The 19,007-nt window shown below is 36.2% G+C and overlaps 1 long non-coding RNA gene across 1 annotated transcript; it reads left to right on the top strand.

Annotated features, from left to right (window-relative positions):
- The first annotated feature begins 2,271 nt into the window (after window positions 1-2,271).
- Window positions 2,272-12,555, top strand: LOC131551357 (uncharacterized). The gene is made up of 4 exons (XR_009273735.1): window positions 2,272-2,675; window positions 6,070-6,352; window positions 8,365-9,180; window positions 11,231-12,555. It is a non-coding gene; the product is annotated as an uncharacterized LOC131551357 (long non-coding RNA).
- Window positions 12,556-19,007: the final 6,452 nt, after the last annotated feature.

Genomic DNA, 19,007 nt, shown 5'->3' on the forward strand with positions numbered 1-19,007 from the left:
GGCATAAACAAAGACTTGGGACTTGACTTGGACTCGTGAGACTCTTGGTATGGGAGTTTATATGAATGTATCTCTGAGGGGAACTGGCTGTCTTTAGAAAAGTTTAGATGGTATTTTCTTTTCATCTTGCCTCTGTATAATGCATATTAAAGTAGTGTTCGTAACTTCGCTACTTTGTTTACAGCAGCAACCAAGGAAACCATGTTTAATTGCTGTTCAAGCACCACTTGCTGGCAGAGAGTGAATTTGCTTTCTAATTCAGTCCGTCTGCTGTTTTGTTTCGTGCAGATTTTTTATGTAGAATAGTTTCACAAAACTAAAGTCAGACCATTTTGTTTTTGCTTCAAAATTTCGAAATTATACAATCTAATTTAGATTAAAAACTGCTCATGCTGCATGTATGCAGCCTCTTTGTTTGGATTGTGTTGTGTTTAAAATACAGTGGTTGCTTCTCATTTTCAATTGAAAAAGATCACAGACAAAGCCTTAGTTTGTTTATATGAGATTTGATTGACTGGGGTTTGTTTTAAAATTTCTATTTAGTTTTGTTTTTTGACACATTTCAATTTTACAAAGAAATGTGCAGCATTTTGTCTGACAATAAATGGACACCTTTTCATTTCTAATTTGGGTCACACTTTATATTAGGTGGCCTTAACTACTATGTACTTGCATCAAAAAATAAGTACAATGTACTTATTGTGGTCATATTGTATTGCAAAACACTTCTGCTGCTATTGAGGTGTGATACGGGTAAGGTTAGGGACAGGTTTGGTGGTATGGGTAGGTTTAAGGGTGGGTTAAGGTGTAAGGGATGGGTTGACAATGTAATTATAAATGTAATTACAGGAATTAATTACAGATGTAAGTACATATAGGTATTTTTAAAAATATAAGTACAATGTAAAAACATGTATGTACACAATAAGTGCATTGTGCCAAATGATTAATTTAAATGTAAGTACATAGTAGTTAAGGCCACTTAATATAAAGTGGGACCCTAATTTGTCTTAAACTTTGTTAAAGTTTTTTTCAGAGAAAATCATATTGTGAAATCAGTATTTCAAAACGGATTTAGCCTCAATTACTAGCTGAAAGAACCGTTGCTAATAGAACAAAGACGTGACTTGGACTCCAACTCAAAGACTTAAGACTTGACTTGGACTCCACATTAAAGACTTGAGACTTGACTTACACTCGACCTCAGAGACTTGAGACTTGACTTGGACTTGGACCTCAGAGACTTGTGGACATGTCTGGAATATACAACTAGATCAAACTAATAAGACACGGCACTGCTTGTACTTTATAAAGAACAAACCCAGAATAGTAGGTATATATAAAAATAAATATAAAAAATATTAAAATAATTAATATTAAAAATAATTAAACAATCAAATATTAAATATAATTGTAATAAAAATAAACTAAAATAGTTGTATAATATCCCCCCCACCCGCTCTAACCATTAAACAAGGCAGATATAATTATTAAAAAAAAATAATAATAATAATTTAGTGCAATATTTGTGTGTGCATAGTTTTTTTTTATGATTATTAGAGTACAAGGACAATAGGGTCACACTTTATTTTATATATAAACAAACCATTACCTACGACTTTTGCCTCAATAAACTCCTAAGTTGCTGCTTATTGATAGTTAGTGAGGTAGTTTTTAAGTTTAGGTATTGGGTAGAATAAGGGATGTAGAATATGACCATGCAGAATATGTGCTTTATAAGTACTAATAAACAGTCAATATGTTGATAATAAGCGTGCTAATAAGCAACTATTTAATAGTGAGAACTGGCCCCTAAGTGTTGCTGACGAGTATTAATAATGAATAAATATTATGTTCAATTTAGGTAAGTTGGTGGATAGAAACTAGATACTAATGCTGTCATTCCAATTTAAGCATCATGTGATAAATGTCAAAGTTGAGGTTACCATCATCCCACGACTATGCATGTCCAAATGTCGGAATAACAGAGCCCTCCTTCCCTCCACGGTGAGCTGTAATCCCGCTCTACTCTCCCAGGCATGGTTAACATGAAAACAAATGACTGCGGTCGGCCGGAGGATGTTTGACAAGCAGCAGTGAATAACCACAGCAAGGCTGGAGATATTCTTGGCCGCCTGCATCGTGAGAAAATGTGGCTTCGCTCAGGAATATTCTGGGGGAAGACCAAAATCTGGAAGCAATTACGAAAGACTCAAAACAAGTAAATTCCATATTAGCTCGGTGGACGTCGTAGAAGGGTGGCTGGCGAGATGTATTTTGGTGAGGTTTACTTTCTGGAGCTTAGCAACATAAATTTGTTGTCACCGAACTATTAAACACAGCGGACACATGTTGGCGGAGTTTGAAGGAAAGGTGCATGAAACTGATCATAGGATAGCCCATGTAATAATAAGGGAAATGGGCCCGCTGTTGGACTTTAATATCCCCCGACGACACTCAGCTGTCAATGGCCTCCACCATCGCCAGGATGCATGGCGGCTTCTGCCAGAAACACTGGATTTATCCTCCTTCACATGGAGCCAGTGAGAGGAAATGCCTACAGTCGGTGGGAATCCATAAAGGAGAGACGGGAGAGAGAAGAAAAGAAGATTAAGGGAACGAGAACGACTGGAAACGGAAAAAGTCATGGGAGGAAGGCATGGGATGAGATACAGGTATCCTCTGCGCTCTTAAAAATATAACTAACATCCTTCAGCTGATGATAGAAGAGACAAAGGCTATCTGGGAATTTCACTTCTCAACTCTGGACCTGGAACGGTGATTTAAAACCGGGTCAGATTTCATACAATAACATGCACACACCTGGTTAACACGTTAGCCGATACTTAACAGTTGTAAATCTGCAGTTTAATAGATACATGGCAAGGTTATTTACTACCATTTTCCGTCAAAAGGGACAGCACAAAAGATATGAAACACTGTGTAAGCCTTCAGAAAAACCATATGTTCCCTTTTTTGTGCGTTTTGAGCGAGTCTGAGAGAGTGCTTGCTTGGTAACTTGATATTTCCCCCTACCTATGGGAGAGAAAACTCAGAGACAAAAAGATCAAATGATGAATTTCCTGCTCTCTTTTTTGGCTTTTTCCTTTAAGCTCTCCAAAGTCGCTCAGCTGTGGCTCATGTTTGAGCAATAAATGCTCGTGGTTCTAATCCTACCCCAACATAAACACTGTATACGTTTACAATTGACTTGAACTTGAGCATTAGCTGCAATAAATCAGCGCAGTTATGCAACCATACGCATACTGCAGCGCCAAGCTCTCAGCACTGGCATAGTAGCATAAACGAAAGCTTTTGTTATGCATAACAGCATATTTTGACCATGGTAAATCCACTGTAACATAAGCCTCTTGTGGCTTATTGGTAATGTAAAATGGCTGCAATAGCAATATGCTAAAAAAGTTACTACATTTGTACATTTTAGAGAGACACTTACTCATGGAAAAGTTCCCGCCATAATGTAATGTCAGTGCATTGCTGAGTAGCATCTTTCTGGAAGAGCCCATGTGTATTTTTTTCACCTGTTTTACCATCTACCAGACAAAAAACATAAACTATGAAATGTCTGCAGCAAATCTAAAAATAATAGTCATAAATAAATATTGATCAAACATGATACTATAAACATTTATAATGTTTATAGAATATTTATATTTAAAAAAAGCAAAACTGTTTTTAACACTGATAATTAAAAAAAATAAAAAATAAAAATAAATCTAATTAGCATATTAGAATGATTTTTTTGAAGGATCATGTGACACTGGTCACACAAGACCATGTGACGAGTAATGATGCTGAAAATTCAGCTATGCATCACAGAAATATATTTATTTTTAAATATATTACAACATAAATCAGTTATTGTAAATTGTAATAATATTTTACAATATTAATGTTTGGTCCCACTTTATATTAGGTGGCCTTAACTACTGTGTACTTACCTTCAAATTAATAATTTGGTACAGTGCACTTATTGTGTACATACATGTTTTTACATTGTACTTATATTTTTAAAAATACCTATATGTAATTACATCTGTAATTAATTTCTGTAATTACATTTATAATTACACTGTTGACCCATCCCTCACATCTTAACCCACCCTTAAACCTACCCATACCACCAAACCTGTCCCCAACCTTACCCGTATCCCACCTCAATAGCAGCAAAAGTGTTTTGCAATACAATATGACCACAATAAGTACATTGTACTTATTTTTTTGATACAAGTACATAGTAGTTAAGGCCACCTAATATAAAGTATGACCTAATGTTTTTATTGTATTTTAGATCAAATAAATGCAGCCTTGGTGGGTAGAAGAGACTTCTTTGAAAAACATTACAAAATTGAACCAACCCTAAAATCTTGAATAGTACCCTAGTACATTTTCATAATAATACATGACTGAACCATTAAAACCCTGTTGTTCTATATATCACAATTTTTCTGTGTAAAGAAATGGAAATGCTACTAAAAACAACAGCAATCGCATGAGGCCGTTTCAAGGCGTGTTTACCGTCGTTACGTCTGTAATCAGCAAGCGAATAGCTGTAAAGCGTGTTAGCGCGGGTGTGATAGTCAGTCATCAGCACTTGTTGCCGAGCATTTCACGCCAAGTGCCACAGCAATATGGCTGACAATTCTCTTGACAGAGGGAGTGAGGGGATGCGTGACACATGTAAATACGAGTATCGCTCTCACACGCACATTACACCAAACACACGAGTCCCCCGGGAGCACGTAATAACCGGGCACGTTTATTCTTCAGTTTTTTTCTTCTACACCCCATTACTGCCTTATCACAGACTCAGTTCTCCTGTAATATGACAGTTTGAAAAGAAACAGAGCAGGGAAGGGGAAAAAAATCATAAAACACATATAGCATAGTGCTGTTTGTCAATCATCAAAGTAAGGTTCAGCTGAAAGCAACTCAGAATTGACTACAAGTATTAATAAAAAAATCCATAATCATTTAGATTATTGGAGTGGAAACATACGGGGGCAAAAGATTCACGGGGAGAATTGGAATCAATTAAGACAGCGAACCTGAATGACGTTTTTAATATAAATAAATGGGCCATCAGGGAATGCTCCCCCATTACGTGTCAGGAAAAGTTAGATTAGGAGGGTTGTGTTGCAGGTTTCCCCGCTGATATCAGACTGTCTCGGGCGGAGCTATTCCCTGAAGCGAGGTCTCCCCAGCAGGCTTCATACGGCCGCAGAAAGGCCCTCTGGCTGTGAGCTGCATTTTTAATGGGGATTATATACAAGACTGTGATATGCTGAAGAGCATTATGCAGGTTAATATTTCTCTCACATTCCACTGAAGGTCTGACCGGTTGTATGGGCTGGGAAATATCTGTGTATGTGTTTTTTATTTTGCCCCATAAGAGTCAGCTTCATGGAGACATGTGTATTTTATGCATCTGCATTTAATTAGTCAACTTTAAAGTCTAACTTCAAATCATTAACATGAAATTCATGCACACACAAAAAAAAAAAAAAAATCATCACTTACATTGCACAGACTATTGAAATACGTTAACCGATGACCCAATAACTATTTAGCAAATTCAGAGTCAAGTCTGATTCTAACATGTCTACTTTTCATGATCTAATCAATTTTAAAGAATCAAAATGAATGTATATTAAATACACAATTATAATTAATATGTTTAACATGTAATATTAATTATTGTTAGTAAATTGTATAATTAAAATTATATATATGATATAATTATTACCTTTGTATTGGCAAAAATGGCCATGGCAACAATATTTGCCCCCCAGACACATATATTATTAGTGACTAGTATTATTAGTGACACATATATAATATTCAGTGACTTGATGTTTTTGCTTTTTGCTGCTTTTTATTACGCGTCAAGTGTCAAGTGAACCCAACATGATGCCGTACTCTTAAAAGTGTGCAATATATCATCAGAAAAAGTTTTGATATCATATCTCATTAAGATATTATATGCTTCTCTTTCCCTCTTTTTGTCTAATTACGTGTCGACGCTCATGTGGTACCTGGGGACGGAAGGCGAGCTACAGTTGTGGCAGCGCTGCACACCCTACAGATGACCTCTTTTCTCATTAAGAGTCCGAGCCTCACCATTTATCTTCCCCATCAGAGCTGCTTCACATGGACCGCACCGACAGACACTGCTTCGTAATTATGCCAAATATAAATTTACAATGAAAAATGAATACAGCTGCATTAACGCTGTCCTTACTCCTGTGAATCACACCTGCTAAAGACAAGCCGCTTTCAGAGAGAGTTGCTGCTTTATGCCCAGATCTTTCACAGCATCCCTCAGACTGAGGTAAGGAAATCTGTATTTACAACAGTGGTTCTCAACTGGTGGGTCACGACCTGAAATGAGGCAAAAACAAAAACATGCAATCATGCATATGTAGGACAGCAAAGTATATAAGCTTATCAGTGCCTCACATTTCTTTTGTTATGACCATGGGAAGGTCATGCATTTATACTCAAAGATAGTTTTGTGGAAACTCCTCTGCCACTTAGGCTATGTAATTGGGCAGAAACCAAAGTTAAATAAACACAAACGGTAAATTTATTAAAGTGCCCCTATTATGGATTTTTGAAAATGACCTTTCATGCAGTGTGAATGAAAACATCCTGCAAAGTTATAAATCTGAAAGTGCACCGTGTATAAAGTTGTCTCTCAAAAGAAAAAGTCGAATGTGAATCCTTGAAACAAGTCGTTTTTAAAACGAATCCCAAGACGTTTCATGTTGACGTCAACATGAAACATTAGCATATTGCCCGCCCACTTGTTGGTCTTTTCGCAGTGGTCTGAATGAAAATGCAAATTCATTATTTGCCACTAGGTGCCACTTTTAGAGTAGAAAAAAAATAGTGTTTTCCCCGGTAGCTACACAAAGCAGCACTGCGCTCACAAGCGCTGCTTTATCAGGCATTACAGGCATGATGAAATGAAAATGAGACCAATCGGACCAATGACCGCAGATTAGTGTCATGCAAAGTTTGGAAAAAATGAATCGTTGAGCGAATCGTTTGGGAGTCGTTGAGCAAGTAAGACAATGAAAGTGTTTTTTGACCTTGCATGCATGCCAACCTGTTGTTGGGGACTCCCAAAACCAAAATATGAACCTTTCATTACCCATAATAGGGCTACTTTAAATAAAAACACTAAACATGATCTGTGCTAACTATCGTTGTTCAGTGAATTATTGACTTCTGGGGGCATGAAACCAACAAAGTTTAAAATACATTTAGATGCCTATGTCAGGTTTATCATTTTGCACAGTTTTTATATTTTTCATAATTTGACATATATAGCCAAACATATGTGTTTTGGACTATATATAATAGGACCATGAACTATTAAGGATATTTTTAAACTTTTAAATGATAAAATAGTGTTTCTATGGCTTAAACAGTCGAGCATCTGTAATGACTAGTGTCAGGGAATGCATGAGCCGATAAAAAGTATACCTTCAATGCAGTTTAAGTCAGGTTGAACAAAACAAAACAAAACAAACAAACAAAAAAACAAGTTTAGGTTGGTAGTTATGGGCCTTATGAAATTTGTTTTCCTAAAATAAAAAAATAAAAATGCTTTTGATATATAAAAAAAAATAATAATTTTGATAATAAACAATACAGGGCCTTATAAAAATTGGTTTCATTTATTTATTTTTTCATAAAGAAAAAATGCTATTTATGCCATTTTAGAAAAAAGTGGCAGCCAAATTCATGTAATAATAATAATAATAATAATAATACATTTTAATGGTTTAACTTAATTTTGAAAAAGATGGAAAATCAATTGAATTTACAAAACTTTAACCATTTAATAATTTATTAACATTTTAGTGATAATAGTTAAATGTTATGTAGTAGATGAAACTGTGCCACTCATTCACACAGGCACGCAGACTATTATTTAAGTGTACAGCCATACTTTTGATTTATTCATCCAAATTCCATGACATTCTGCATTGTACAGTAAATTTCTATTTCATGACGCAGTTCTGTCCACGTTTTCCGCATTGCAGAAATCACAGGGCCCCAGTGCAAAATCTGGGTTATACAGCAAGACCAGTTGAGAAACACTACTTGAATCTGATTATTTATATAAGTGAATCCATGAGTGGCCATCTCAGGTTAAAGATCTGAGGTGCTCCAACTGCAAAAGGTGATCCGTCCGAAGATAAAGGAGCCAACACTAAGAATAATCTCCTTAACCCAGAAAACTACACCACATCACTACTTAGAATGTAACATTGCCTCAGGCATCATTTTCCACTCTTCCTGGCTTTCTCTCTGTCTGTGTCTTTCTCTCAGGCCCAGAGGCTGCGGTAGACCCCGTTCCTCACAGGTTCAGGAGTTCACAGCGGGGTCTGTAGGATGAGGAGCAGGCCGTCTGCCAGTCCTGGCATGTGCGGCTCTAATTGCACATCATTGGCATAATGCTATGCAGAAGCATGCTGACTCGAGATGTAAAGGAAGTACATGAACTCTCAAACAAACAATTAGCAGGGTTTTGCATCCATGCTAAATATGCATTGAATATAATTCACAGGTGCATATTCATATTTATGTTTGACATTGGCGGAATAATACATTTTATGCAAAGCAGGTGGGATTCTTCAACTATGGGCTCCCTTAAAACACACACTACTTTATTTGATTGTACTACTAATAATTTCCAATAGTGTATTTATGTACATCACAGGAGAATTGTGATGGAAATGATATTTGTTCATGAATGACACATCTCAAAAGACCATTCATTTCAAAGACTAATTCATAGTTAACATTTTATGCATTCTTATACAATACACAATCACAGCCAGTGTTATTGCTGTGTTATATAGTTTTTATTATTTTGAATCAGTATTTATTTGAATATTTTCCACTTTAGTTTAATTTGTAAGTTGTAGTAATTTTGTGTGTTTTTCATATATTATATACATATTTATTTTATCTCAGTTTTGCTTTTAGCTACTTTAATGTGACCTTTATGTTTTAATGTGACCTTTATATAACTGAAAAAAAATATATATCAAGTTTTTTTTTTTTGGATTCAGTCAAAATCATCCCCTGGGCCTGCGGTTGAAGAAATTGCTAAAACACATCCAGGTCACGACAAAGTGATTTGTAAGTAAACTTTTCAAGCACTCCAGTCAAACGTCTTTTACTTTTCCTTCTTCATTCTAGCACGGTATGCCTTAATAATAACATTTCATCTCCGCTCGAGTCGAAAATCCTATTATCAATTACGGATGTCACCGCGGGACGGAGCGGCGGCCCGGCTACGAGGCGCGTGCGGCAAAAATTAGCTTGGCGCTTCCTCTCCGCCTGGAGGTGCGGAGCAGGGGGTTTATCCATAATCCCCGAACCTCCTCTCACTTACCCACATCACTCCCTCTACAGCCAGGGCAAATTGTTTTCACGCTCCGGCCCCGCACTCGCTGCTAAAGACCTGCCTTTTCATCCAATAACATCAAAACAAAAGGCGGAGGAAAGGCTAGCATCTGCCATTAGCGGCAAATTGTCTCCAGCATTTCTCTGGGACCCGCTGCTGTCTTTCATTTTCCTTCTCCCCCTCTGATGGAAGTTACGTGCCACTTTTTAGTCTTGAAAGAAAAGGAGGGAGGAAAACAGCAGATTATTGATTCGCCTCTGACGAGGAGACCAACCTAAAAGCCCCAATGAATTGTCACTCATTATTGAAATTACTGAACACTAATTAAACTGGCAGCTGAACTCCCAGCAGGCCTGGCTCATCTGAAGCTAGAATTCAGCTCCGTGGACAGAGAGAGAAAGCGTTTGCCGCTACACGGATGTTAATGAGCTCGGCTCGCTCCCCCCCAACGCTCTTTCTCCTTGAATCGCTCCCTCTTTATATGCGCTCGAGTGTGCGTTTGTAAGCTTGAAGGGAAGGTAGCAGCGCTCTTTGAACGGACCTTTGCGTTTGCAGAGAATGCTCGCCTTTCAAAGGCCGCCATTAACCTACTTCATCAGCGAGGCACAATAAAGCAGGGTGTGGAGGCGAAAGCAATACGTGCTGTGGCATTGCGTGCCGGTTTAACGCGCACAATTGTGAAGTGTGAAAAGCAGAGCGGAAATCTGATGGGGAGGTGTGTGCCATATACTGAAGCGTTTAACACACAGAAGCCATGAGAACTCCCACACTGCTAATGCTGTAATGGAGACGGCTGGGAAATTTCATTCACTTCGCAGCTCTAAAAAAAAAAATGGATAAAAAAAAAAAAATGGTTTACCTGATGCTGCTGACACATGTGTTAAACAGACATTTTTAACCGTAAAATGCATAAATGAAATGAAGCCTATTTTAAAATGTTTTGCCACGTTACATTATTTTCACGACCATAACACATTCAGCTTGTAATTCTCATTATTGCTGCTCATGATTCTCTTTATTATACTAGTGAGTGACTTTACTGATGCAATAATATTAATTTTTTTTATTAATAACAGCTTAAATTGAAGGCGTACAAATACAATACTGCTATTATACTTTACATATTTATTTTTTTGCTTTACAGTACAGATTAACTGTAGTTATATTACATTAATACAATATGCTTAATCAAATAAATAATTTCACAATGATTGATAAATAAATGCATAAATAAATAAGGTGTAAGATTTACTTGGATACCATTTTCACTCAGAAATTGTTGGTGCATTTCACAAATAATTATAAAGAAAGGACCAATTAAAATGAATATTGAATTAAGAATGATATTTTGTAAGCAGAAAGACCAAAATTTAATTTTTTGTTGTTGTTTGTAAAACATACTCCAGTAATCTGTGCTTTATTTACAACTTTGATGCATGATAAAAAGTTTCCAAGACGGTTTTAATGTTACCTTTCTATAACAAAAATAAATAAAAGTATAAAAATATATGTTATATGAATTAAATAAATAAATAAATATATACATTATATATAGTAAAGGTCATTTCACATAGCTTGGATAAATATTTCATAATATTATTATTATTAAATGGCAAAAACAATTAAAATATTTTTATAAAATATATAAAAAATATATAGTATATTTAAAATATTTTGAATGCAAAAACAGCATTGCATTTTTTAATTCATTAAAAGTTAATATGATAACTTTGACAGCCTTTAAATTTTATTTTGTAAATATTTTGCTTTCATTTCACACAGACATAGCATCCCCTTGGGGTCCACGGAGCCCTGTTGGAAAACCCCTGTTTTAGATCATATGGAGCTGTACAGTTATTCATGTGCAGACAAGAGCAGAAATGCCGTCAGAACTCTTGCTGGAAGGAATAAGATGAAGACAATGTGAGCAGATCGTCTGTGATCCAGGGCAAGAATGAACCACATACAACAACTACAAGAGCCAGCTAGTTCAGCTGTGTGAAAATGTCACCTGTGCTCTCTCTTTCTCTCTCTCTCTCATTCCCCATTTTCCCGGGCTGAGATGATGCGGCTTTCCTCAGCATCCGCACACATCGCCCTGCATCCCTGCAGGAAAATGCCCTTTAGAATAAACGCATCCTTTACGCTGCTATTTGAAGCTCGCTTTCCTGAGAGATTCCTTTCCAGCGCAATTCTCCAGAAATGTAGCTCCTTCACCCCGGTAAATAGCACTACACTCGAGCTCTCTGGCAGCAGTCCATGTTTATTAGGAATTTTGACTTTTGGGGTGTTTTCTCTGCCTTTTTTTCCCCTTTTTGAAAAGCAGGCCTTGTTTTGAAAATCAACAAACAGAAACCTGGCAATGTGTGCCTCATTTTATCAAATGGTACACAGCTTGGTAATGGTCTCCCCTGACGATTCCAACTAATCTATGCTGATGACCACAGGGACGGCGATGATTGTCATGTTAGTAGAAAAAAAAAAATCAGAACAATCATGTTGCGTCAGTTCTACCATTAAAAGACTTGCTTCTCTGCAAATTTCTGCACGCAGTAATTAATACTCTGGGGCTTGCCTTCACCAGACTGGTACTCCAGGCAACGAGATGCCACTCACCTGATAATTATTTTAGGAAACCATGCACAACTGAATGTGATTGACAAATGCAACATTGCTGTAATTGCCTGAAGCATACAGCGAGGGAGAGAGAGAGCGGGGAAGAGAGAGAGAGAGGAACAAGGAGTTAATGCCGCACTGTCAAATGAAAGGAAAACTAAAGAGGAAGTCCTACAGAGATCTTGTCATTCTCTACAACAAAGGTGGACACTTACAGGTGTAAGGTCAGACTTATTTGCTGAGTGCCACTTCTGATCGCATCGGGCTCTGCTAGCAGACGTGCATGGGAACCGGTGTTAGAAATTACTTTGAAACTGCAGGCTGCCAAGCTACAAGGTGCTCTATATTATTTTAAGTAGTTCAACTACAGTCAAGGTATTGCTTTGAAAAAGTAGGTTGCACTACAAGTTTGTTAAAAGAAGTAGCTGTTAAGGGGTAATATGTTTTGTAACCTTCTAATGCATGTTGGACAGATCTTTAAATGGCATCCAAACCACAGCACAATAATTCCATATGATTGTCCTTTTCATGCCATTATATATAAAACAAACAACTATATATATATATATATATATATATATATATATATATATATATATATATATATATATATATATATATATATATATATATATATATATATATATATATATATATATATACACACACACACACACACACACACACACAGTATCTCACAGAAGTGAGAACACCCCTCACATTTTTGTAAATATTTTATTATATCTTTTCATGTGACAACACTGAAGAAATTACACTTTGCTACAATGTAAAGTAGTGAGTGTTCAGCTTGTATAACAGTGTAAATTTGCTGTCCCCTCAAAATAACTCAGCACACAGCCATTAATGTCTAAACCGCTGGCCACAAAAGTGAGTATACACCTAAGTGAAAATGTCCAAACTGGGCCCAATTAGCCATTTTTTCTCCCCGGAGTCATGTGACTCGTTAGCGTTACAAGGTCTCAGGTGTGAATGGGGAGCAGGTGTGTTAAATTTGGTGTTATCGCTCTCAGTCTCTCATACTGGTCACTGGAAGTTCAACATGGCACCTCATGGCAAAGAACTCTCTGAGGATCTGAAAAAAATAATTGTTATCAGCGGTTTAACAGGACAGGTTCCACTCAGAACAGGCCTCGCCATGGTCGACCAAAGAAGTTGAGTGCATGTGCTCAGCATCATATCCAGAGGTTGTGTTTGGGAAATAGACGTATGAGTGCTGCCAACATTGCTGCAGAGGTTGAAGGGGTGGGGGGGGGGGGGTCAGCCTGTCAGTGCTCAGACCATATGCCGCACACTGCATCAAATTGGTCTGCATGGATGTCGTCCCAGAAGGAAGCCTCTTCTGAAGATGATGCACAAGAAAGCCCGCAAACAGTTTGCTGAAGACAAGCAGACAAAGGACATGGATTACTGGGTCTGATGAGACCAAGATGAACTTATTTGGTTCAGATGGTGTCAAGCGTCTTGACACTTGATTGTCTCTATGACACTCTCTCCTCTCCACCTGTAGCTGGTGTGTGGTGAGCGCACTGGCGCCGTTGTCCTGTGGCTGCCGTCGCATCATCCAAGTGGATGCTTCACACTGGTGGTGGTTGAGGAGAGACCCCCCCCCCACATGATTGCAAAGCACTTTGGGTGTATTGCAATACACAATAAAGCACTATATAAATGCCTTATTCATTCATGCATTCAAGCGTGTGTGGGGGCAACCAGGTGAGGAGTATAAAGACAAGTGTGTCTTGCCTACAGTCAAGCATGGTGGTGGGAGTGTCATAGTCTGGGGCTGCATGAGTGCTGCCGGCACTGGGGAGCTACAGCTCATTGAGGGAACCATGAATGCCAACATGTACTGTGACCAGAGGTCGCGTTAACCGGAAAAAACATTTTTTTTTTAGCAGTGACGGAAAAATCTGAAGGCCGTCCGTCACTTTGGCAGATTACACACACTGAGGGTGATCTATTGTAATTTAGAACTGTAATTCCCAGCCCTGTCCAGTTGGTGGCGAGTGCGCTCCAGTGAGGCAGCAGAGCGCGCGATCGTCTCCAGAACAAAAATAAAGTTTTTTTGCTGTGTCTTTGATTACTCACAGGCGAGTATAGTAAAGCGAATCACTTGATCTGAGGTGTCTACAGCAATCTATCACGCCACATTAAAGAGCGCCAAAACGGTATTTATTGCTTGAATTTCCTAAAAAAATTGACAGAATTTGAAACCTGAGCATTTCATATCAAAAGTAACAACGCACAAAGTTTAGCCGATTGTCTAAAGTTACTGTGCATTCATCAAATGAAAACAGCATCGATTGGGAGTTAAGAAACGATATTGGTTCATAAAAATAAGAATCTGTTAAAACAGAGAAATCGGTTTTATTTTATTTTTTTATCCAGCACTAGCATATTGTTTTAAGTGTCCTTCGCTGTCACTGACGCAGTCTCTGTTCATCTGTTCTCTTCATAAATAAATAAATGCATATGCTCATCCTTTAGGTTAATTATTAAAAATGAAAACGTAAACAAAAATAAAAGCAATTAAATGGGTTATTATAATTAAAATACGAAAATTAAAATGACGGGTAATAATAGATTATGATGGAATTTTTACGACCCTGTCCGTCAAAATGACAGATAATATTAAAGTCTAACGCAACCTCTGACTGTGACATACTGAAGCAGAGCATGATCCCCTCCCTTCGGAGACTGGGCCACAGGGCAGTATTCCAACATGATAACGACCCCAAACACACCTCCAAGACGATCACTGCCTTGCTAAAGAAGATGAGGGTAAAGGTGATGGACTGGCCAAGCATGTCTCCAGAACTAAACCCTATTGAGCATCTGTGGGGCATCCTCAAATGGAAGGTGGAGGAGCGCAAGGTCTCCACCAGCTCTGTGATGTCGTCATGGAGGAGTGGAAGAGGACTCCAGTGGCAACCTGTGAAGCTCTGGTGAACTCCATGCCCAAGAGGGTTAAGGCAGTGCTGGAAAATAATAGTGGCCACACAAAATATTGACACTTTGGGCCCAATTTGGACATTTTCACTTAGGGGTGTACTCACTTTTGTGGCCAGCAGTTTAGACATTAATAAGTTATTTTGAGGGCAAATGCACATTGTTATACAAGCTGTACACTCACTACTTTACATTGTAGCAAAGTGTCATTTCTTCAGTGTTGTCACATGAAAAGATATAATAAAATATTTACAAAAATGTGATGTATATATATACATATTGTTACATCATAATTATGTAAACATAGTTAAGGGGATGTTAGCATAACAATTTATTTTTACATACACATAAAATAATGTATAAACAATTTTCATAGAGAAATTGCTAGTAAATTTCACAATTAATTGCATAGAAATGTCAAGTAACACTGAATGATTAAACTTAAAACTATTAAAAGACTGAAAAAGTATTTTCTTGTAAAACTTACTCCAATAATATTTGTTCTGTTTACAACTACAAAAAATACAGAATATGTATTATGTTTTAACCATTACCTTCTATTGTAATTGTACTTAAAAAAAATATTATTCATTTGTAATAAAAAAACATTAGAATAAATAAATGATTTTTCTTTGTGGTTTAATAATTAATGCATCAGATAATTATTTTATTTATTTATTAGGGCAATTGCATAAAATTTACTGTAAAACACACATTGAAACTACAAAATATAGCAATTCATAAAATGAATTCATATGCTATGTATATCACTATATTGAATTATTGACTATACTGACACAAAAGAGTAAACACGGACATGGACTCAATGATTCAGAGAATCATATTTTTTAACCTGAACAAAATGATTCACCAAAATTAAATGGAGAAAGAATATAAGGAGAGTGTGCTTGATAATTACTTCAGTTTGCTTAGGTCTAAATGGTGCAAAACTATACTAACTAACTACATGTGTGCTATTCATTAAAAAAAGTAAACATTGCTAAAAAGCTACTGTGGTTTGAAAACAGCTACACTGAAAAAATGCAGCAAAGTTAGTATATCTACTTTTGATTGTTACTCCTCAACACTGATGGGACACAGTGGTTGTATGGAAAGAGAATATATGTTTGAACTTATGGAGCTGCTCCCTGCGTCCCTGAGAGTTTGAAGTCTGGCTTCAGATTCCTAACAAGCGAGGAACGCCAGACCAGTCGTGCCTCTTAATTTGGGACTGGATATCCCCAGGCCCCAGTCAATGTGGGCTTCAGAATTGGGAGCAGAGCGATTGAAATGTGGTGGAAGGGAAGCCTGGTCTATCCGCAGAATCTAAAACATCCAGGACTGAGCCAGAAAACTGGGCTACCTACATCCAGTGCATCAGGGATCACGTCCAATTCCAAAGTGCATAAATTCATTTTAATGATGGCTTTGCTGGGAAGTGATTTGATCATGACATGCATATTTTGGAGGTAAGGCCACATGGCAGGAACCGGATTAAGGGAGAGTTTTTTGGCCTATTACTACAAAAGCAGCAAAGCAGATTAGAGGATATAAACATCCTTCATAAAATATAATAAAGATGATTTAGACAAGTTGTTTAACCTGCTGATCCCAAGAATAAGCTTGGAAATAACCTGCTCAAAATAGTTCATAAACTCCTTGTTCTACACAATACTCATCTTTTTTGAACGCAGATATTTATTCAGAATTATTAATTTCAAATACATAAAGACTAACTTTAGTTCTAGCCAATGCTTTATTATTATTATTACTATTATTATTATTATTTTTAGGTCATTCTGAAGATGCATAAAAAGGAAGAAAAACTTAAAATCTTTTTTTTATTATTATTATTTTTTTTAATATAATTTAATATATCAGTTATTTCTTGTAGGTGGCAATGACATTAAATGGATATTAAACTGAGAAGTATCCTTTAAAAATAATTTTAATGAAATAAAATAAAATAAATTTCATCAAGAGTTTCAGAAGAGATGTCTTAAACCGGGGACAGATTAAACAAGATATAAAGTCTGCAATAAAAAATAAAAAATAAAAATAAATAATAATAATAATAATAATAAAATAATTTTTTTTTTTTTTTTTTTCAAATGATCTGACCCACTATAAACATTAATTTTATACCTATAAACTCTTCCTGTATGTCAGAAATTGTCTCATTTGTTTCCATTTTTTTTTCTTCAGGAATTTAGGAGGAAAATCTGAGTTAATATCTGAATAAAATATAACAGAAAAAAAAAAAAAGTAAAAAATCCTTGACTTTTCAGAGAACCAATAGGACCATCTCATTAATGTCTCATTTGCTTTTCAGATGGAACACAGTTCTCCTGAAAATCTCAGAAAGACACCAAAGTCCACAATCAAAACCCCAAAATATCAATATGAACTATTTTATTTCTCCTTAATACCTAAATGAAAGTTAACAGTTAATACCTAAATGAAATACAGCTACAAGCTTCAGTAGGTTTCCTGAGCCTTGAAAGAGTAATGACTGAAAAATAAAACTTTCCTTCATCTGTCCGTCTCACTCTTTCTCAAACGCTCTGTTTCTCCTCAGAAGCATTCGTCTAATTTCTCTTTACCATTGTACACTGAGTTTAAAAAGTTCAGACTTCAAAAGCACGAAGGCAGGGGCCTGTCACTGCGGAGAGAATTAGCGAGGAAATTGTGAGAATTTGGAGGAGGAGAAACGTAATTGGCAGTTTTTTACCTCCTTGACTTGCTAGCAAGTATCAGACGGACGGTCTGGATGAAAAGAAGCCTTGTAATAAGTAATGCTGATGTTCGGATGGTCTCTCATCTTTGTGATTAAACACAGGCACAGGAGTTTGTGTGAGAGAAGCGCTCATTAACTGACAGGTTTAAAGGGACACACACCTCACACACACTAAAACATGCAAAAGAAGCAGTAATGAGGAGCTCTTGATGAAATACAGCCAGGAACAAATCTTCAGCCCGACATGGGTGACATTCCATTGCCACCCTCAGTTAGCTTCATACGTCATCTATAGCTTGAAGTATGGTGAGCGCTGTATGTTGATATATCACTGTTACCATGATATACAATAATGATATTTTGACAGTGATATAAAACTATGATGTAAGATTTTCATCATACTGCTCATTCCTTTTTGATACATCACTGAAAATCTTCTTTAAATATTGGACTGACGAATGTTATTAGATTTTTGACTTGACTATCAAATCATGTTCCGTTGCTGAAGAACCTTTTAAACTGTCTTTGTAACTTTTGAAATTGAATGCACTCAAAAATTAATTGTTCAATAAACTGAATTAAGGTTTGTACAACAAGACTAGAAAAAGTCCATTCAAGCAAACAATGTTTGTTGAACAAAGTTCTTGAAACCTATGGAAACTTATTTCCGCCATGGAATAAAAATAAAGCAGAATCAATATAATATATTATATTGAGAATAATAAGAGAATAATAGGAGAATAATAAGAGAATAATATAATATAATTATGAATTTTATAATTCTGACTTTTTTTCTCTAAGAATTGTGATTTTACATCCCCACTGAATTCTAAGATTTTATTTTTTTATTTTTCTGCCATGGAATAATACAAAATAATAATAATAAAATAAAATAAAGTATTTGTGACTTTTCTCCTACAATTCTAAATTAGTTTTCTCACAACTGTAAGTTCATATCTTGCAATTCTGAGCTATATTTTTAAAGTCAGAATTGTGAAATGTCAATCAAATAAACACCCATAAAAAAAACAAAACAAAACAAAAAACCTCTTTCAGATAACTGCATTTTTTTTGTACTAAATATAATGTATTGGATGAGCATGTAAAACAGTGTATCACTGGACTGACAGTAGCACAGATATTGTTTGTTTGACAAATGTTCAAACCTTGTTTTGATTTCCCTTTAATTAGGTAAATCATAAAATGTATACCTTCATTGCAATAGCTTTGGGTAAATGG

Source organism: Onychostoma macrolepis, chromosome 12 (genome assembly GCF_012432095.1).
Source record: "Onychostoma macrolepis isolate SWU-2019 chromosome 12, ASM1243209v1, whole genome shotgun sequence".
NCBI classification, from domain to species: Eukaryota; Metazoa; Chordata; class Actinopteri; order Cypriniformes; family Cyprinidae; genus Onychostoma; species Onychostoma macrolepis.